The sequence below is a fragment of the Callithrix jacchus genome, chromosome 7 (genome assembly GCF_049354715.1).
Source record: "Callithrix jacchus isolate 240 chromosome 7, calJac240_pri, whole genome shotgun sequence".
Classification (NCBI taxonomy): Eukaryota; Metazoa; Chordata; class Mammalia; order Primates; family Cebidae; genus Callithrix; species Callithrix jacchus.
The window spans coordinates 123,419,884-123,425,780 of NC_133508.1; the positions used below are offsets into that span (position 1 = coordinate 123,419,884).

General features: G+C 37.6%; 1 non-coding gene across 1 annotated transcript; it reads left to right on the plus strand.

Annotated features, from left to right (window-relative positions):
* Positions 1–296: 296 nt before the first annotated feature.
* LOC118143486 (small nucleolar RNA SNORA51) lies at positions 297–428 on the plus strand. The gene has a single exon (XR_004727696.3). It is a non-coding gene; the product is annotated as a small nucleolar RNA SNORA51 (small nucleolar RNA).
* The last annotated feature ends 5,469 nt before the right edge of the window (positions 429–5,897 follow it).

Genomic DNA, 5,897 nt, shown 5'->3' on the forward strand with positions numbered 1-5,897 from the left:
TTATATAAATTAAATAATGCATGTACATATCTTTATAAAACTTTCTTTTTCCCCCTCAACACTATAGCATTCATCCATATTGATGCATGTAGTTTTAATGCAGTAATTTTCACTGCTGGATGGGATTCCAGCATATAACTACACCATAACTCACATATCTCTGCCTTTTTTTTTTTTTTTGAGAGATGGAAGTTTCACTGTATTGCTCGTTAGAGTGCAGTGCTCGGCTACTTTTAAAAAACTTTGTTATAGATGTATATTTTTCTGTTTTCCCACTGCTATAAAGAAATATCTGAAGCCTCCTGATGCTTACCACAGGCTGTGTTCTTACACTGACTGTATAGAAAGAGGAGGTAGAGTAAACCTACTCCATATACACCTCAGTTCAGGCCCTCTGTCTGGTCTGTATTGTGAATAGGGGAACATAGAATTGAGAAAAAAGTTAAAAAAAAAAAGAAATATCCGAAACTGGGTAATTTATAAGAAAAGAGATTTAATAGGCTCACAGTTCTGCAGGCTGGACAGGAAGCATGGCTGAGGAGGCCTCAGAAAACTTTCAATCATGGCAGAAGGTGACGAAAAGCAGGTATGTCTTACGTGGCCAGAGGAGGAGAAAGAGAGCAAATGGGGAAGTGCTACATACTTTTAACCAACCAAATCTCACAAGCACGTACTACCATGAGAACAGCAAGGAGGGAATCCACTCCCATGATCCAGTCACTTCTCACCAGGCCCCTCCTCCAACATTAGGGATTATAATTCCACATGAGATTTGGGAAGTGACATAAATCCAAATCATATCTGTTGGGGCCTCACCATGTTACAAAGGCTGGTCTCAAACTCTTGGCCTCATGCAGTGCTCCTGCTTCAGCCTCCTGAGTAGCTGGGACTTCAGGTACATCCAACTCAATTCATCTTTCTTTTATAGCACACATGTATTTAGGTTCTTTTAGTTTTTGTTATAAGCTATACTGTCAGAAGCCTACTTATATACATCTTCTTCTACATATGTATAAGATTTTCTCCAGGATTTATACCTAGGGGTGGAATTTCTGGGTTGTTAAGATGTGCATATTCAACTTTATTGTGTGATGCCAAGTTGTTTTCCATAGAGTTATACAAATTTACATTTCTACTAGCAGTATAAAAGAGTGCTACAGCTCTATATCCTCACTAACACTTGGTTTTGTCAGACATCTTATAATAAAGATGTGAAGTGGTAACTCAATGTGGTTTTAATTTGTATTTCTCTACTCACCAAGAGCCTGAGAATCTTTTCATATGTTTACATGCTGTTTCTTATTTCTCTTCTGTGAAATGTGTGTTCGTTTTTTAAAAATTGGGTTGCTTTGCTTTTTCTTACTGAACAATAGGAGCTCCTTCTCAAAAACCATAGTTTTATCAAAGCATTAAATTTAGGACCAATTGCACTACATGACTTCATGGTCCCTGAGGACTTAACTGCCCTAAAACTTAACATAATCCTTAATGTAGAATGATGATCCTGACTTACCGAGAAAAATTTACATAATATAGAAAGTCCCTGACTTGTGGCAGTTCAACTAATAATATTTTAACTTTATCATGGTGACACAGTGATACATATTCAGTAAAAATGGTACTTGAATACTCATACAACCATTGTTTTTCACTATCAGTACAGTGTTCAACAAGTTACAATAGATATTCAACACTGTATTATGAAATAGGCTTTGAGTTAGATGATTTTGCCCAATGCAGGCTAATGAAAGTGTTCTGAGAATGCTTAAGGTCAGCTTGGCTAAGCTATAATATTTGGTAGGTTAAGTGTATTGAATGCATTTTTAACTTGAATGTTTTCAACTTACAATGAATTTGTTAGGATGCAACTTCATTTTCAGTTGAGGAGCATTTATAAAAATAAATATTCAGCAGAATCTGTTAAAAGTGTGGTCCTGGTTTAAGTTAGGCAAATAGATAATATATTTGAGAAAGATTTTAATTAAAAATCAGTAAAACAAAAATAAGGGAATGTGTATAAATTTCCCTGTGGAACTTATGATTTTCTTAAAACGTCTAATAAAAGAGGTTGCAATCTATAGAAAAATTGCTCTGATAAGCATAATTAGTAGAATATATGCTAGCTATACTAATTTTTAAGTTAGAAATACTTTTTTCTTTCACAGCTCTGAATAGAAATGATTAAAAACTAGCATTAATAAATGTTTTGTAAAGTAAATATCAACATTTTCCCAAGGGTTATTTTTAATGCATATTCCTGTCAAATTGCATTTACTACAATTGCAAATGCAAATCTAAGAATTCCTCAATTTTAGAGTGAATGGTGAATATTCATTGCTAATATATCAGCAATACATATTATATTATATATGCTAATATTATATATTAGCAATGTATTATAGTACCAAGAAACTGAGAAATAAATTTTATGACACTCTATTATTGGACATATTGTTCTCACCTGGGAAGCTTTAAGCTACTCATGAATATCTTCCATTTTATTTGGTTGAAAATGGATTTCCCAGTGGTATATCTATCTTAGAACACAGGATGGGTCTTATTCATCACATACCATAAATCATAAATCAGAAAAGCACCTATTTTATAACAGGATAAAGAAACTTATCCCAGAAAATTTGATGTCTCAACATTTGTTGAGAAGTGCCTATCCTATTCTCCTAATTCCAGCCATGTTATTCACATAAAAATGAGGTCTGGCAGTAAATATAATGACAAAGAAAACAATTTTGAAAGTGACTTTTCAATTTGTGACTTTTGAGAATGTTAGAATTATTACTTGAAGAAAATTATTTTAAGTAATTAATACTGTAAAGATGTATTTCCAGTTTGAAAGATTCCACCAAAAACCAGCATAAAATATGAAAATAGATTTGTATAAAAACATGTAACTGTGAATTTTCAAAACACTGAACACTTAAGTTTACAGATATTAAAACTAAACAAAAAACAGTTCACCTAGAAAGTACTGAAAATCAGAATAACATCTGACTTTTTAATAGCAACATTGGAAGCTGGAAGACAATGGGATAACGCTTTAAAATCTGTAGAGACAGAGATCCAAGATGGCTGAATAGGAACAGCTCAGGAGTACAGTTCCCAGTGAGAACAACACAGAGGGTGAGTGATTACCACATGTCCAAACAAGTTATTACTGCCCACAGACCAGGACATTCTCAGGCTGAAAAGTGCCACGAGTTTTCAGCACAGCTGTTTCAGCCAGTGCAGTGGGTCTCCACACAAAAACTCACACAAATCTGGATGGCCATTTCAACTGGCATCTGGAATGCCTGGGAGACAGAGATACCCATTCAACTGAAAAAAAGGAGGATGAAACAGGGAGCCAGGTGATCTGGCTCAGCAAGTCCCACCCCCACAAGGACCAATAATCTGAAATGCTTTGTATTTGGCATTTCACAGCAAGCACAGCTGGACCCAGAACGGTCCAGCTCTGTGGGGGTGGATCTGCCATCACTGAGGCAGTCCACCACTACAAAGGCAGTCTACCATTACCTAAGCAGTCTGCCATTACTGAGGCAGTCTGTCATTACAGAGGCAGTCCACCATTACTGAGGCAGATTGCCAATACCAAGGCAGTTCTAAGTATACCTCTGTAAACAAAACTGCAAGGAAGTTTACACAGCAGCTGGGCAGGACCATGGCAGCTCAGCAATGCCTCTGCTGGCAGACTGTGACTGGGCAGGGCATCTCTGAAGACTCCTTGCTGGGCAGGGCATCTCTGAAAAAAGGCAGCAGCATGTCAGGAACTTATAAATAAAGCCCCACCTTCCCAGGACAGAGCACCTGGGAAAAAGGCAGTTATGTGTGCCACTGCAGCAGACTTAAATGTACCTGCCCAGCAGCCCTGAATGGAACAATGGAGTTCACAGCTTAGCACTTGAGCTCCTATAAGGGACAGACTCTCACTTCAGGAAGCTCCCCAACTCCCCTATATCCAAAGAGACACCTCATAAAAGAGAGCTCAGGCTGACATCTGGTGGGTATAACAGAAGAAGAAATGGGCAGCAACAGTTACTCTTCTGCAGCTGCCACAGGTGATCCACAGGCAAGCAGGGTCTGGAGTGGATCTCTAGCAGTCCTATAGCAGAGGGGCCTGACTGTTAGAAGGAAAACTAAAAAACAGAAGGAAATAACTTCAATATCAACAAAAAGGAAGTCCACTCAGAGACTCCATCTGAAAGTCACCAACTACAAAGACCACAGATAGATAAATCTACAAAGATGAGAAGAAACCAGCACAAAAAGGATGAAAACACTTAAAATCAGAATGTGTCTCCTCCTCCAAGGGATCACAACTCATCGCCAGCAAAGGAACAAAGCCAGATGGAGAATAATTCTGATGAATTGACTGAAACAGGCTTCAGAAGGTAGGTAATAACAAACTTCTTTGAGCTAAAAGAGCATGTTCTAACCAAATGCAAAGAAACTAAGAACCTTGAAAAAAGGTTTGATGAAATGCTAATGAGAATAAACAGCATGGAGAAGAATATAAATGACTTGATGTACCTGAAAAACACAACACGAGAACTTCGGGAAGCATACACAAGTTTCAACAGCTGAATTGACCAAGCAGAAAAAAAGATATCAGAGATTGAAGATCAGCTCAATGAAATAAAACAAGAAGGCAAGTTAGAGAAAAAAGAGTGAAAAGAAATGAACAAAGCCTCCAAGAAATATGGGATTATGTGAAAAGAGTATTTTCCAGCCTGGATTCATTCTCTCCGTCACATACAGGTACACCTATCAAACGTAGATAGGTGTACCTGAATGTGACGGAGAGAATGAATCCAGGCTGGAAAACACTCTTAGGATATTATCCAGGAGAACTTCCCCAACCTAGCAAGGCAGTCCAATATACAAGTCCAGGAAATACAGAGAATACAACAAAGATATTCACCAAGAAGAGCAACCCCAAGGCACATAATCATCAGATTCGCCAGTGTTGAAATGAAGGAAAAAATGCTAAGGGCAGCCAGAGAGAAAGGTCAGGTTGCCCACAGAGGGAAGCCCATCAGACTCACAGAGGATGTCTCCGCAGAAGCCCTACCAGCCAGAAGAGAGTAGGGGCCAATATTCAACATCCTTAAAGAAAAGAACTTACAACCTAGAATTTCATATCCAACCAAAATAAGCTTCATAAATGAAGGAGAAATAAAATCCTTTACAAACAAGGAATTGCTGAGAGATTTCATCACCACCAGCCTTGCTTACAAGAGCTCCTGAAAGAAGCACTAAACATTGAAAGGAACAACCAGTACCAGCCACTGTAAAAATATAGCAAATGGTAAAGAGCATATAGACACAATGAAGAAACTGCATCGACTAACAGGCAAAACAACTAGCTAGCATCAAAATGGCAGGATAAAATTCACCCATAACAATATTAACCTTAAATGTAAATGGCCTAAATGCCTCAATCAAAAGAAACAGACTGGCAAATTGGATAAAAAGTAAAAACCCATTGGTGTGCTGTATCCAGGAAATTCATTTTATGTGCAAGGACACACATAGGCTCAAAATAAAGGGATGGAGGAAGATTTACCAAGCAAATGGAGAGCAAAAAAAAATAAAAAAGCAGGAGTTGCAATACTAGTATCTGATCAAATAGACTTTAAACCAACAAAGATCAAAAGAGACAAAGAAGGGCATTACAAAATAGTAAAAGGATCAATCCAACAAGAAGAGCTAATGATCCTAAATATGTATGCACCCAATACAGCAGCACCCAGATACATGAAGCAAGTTCTTAACAACCTAAAAAGAGACTTAGACTCACACGCAATAGTAGTGGGAAACTTTAACACTCCACTGTCAATACTAGACAGATCAATGAAACAGACAATTAACAAGGATATCCA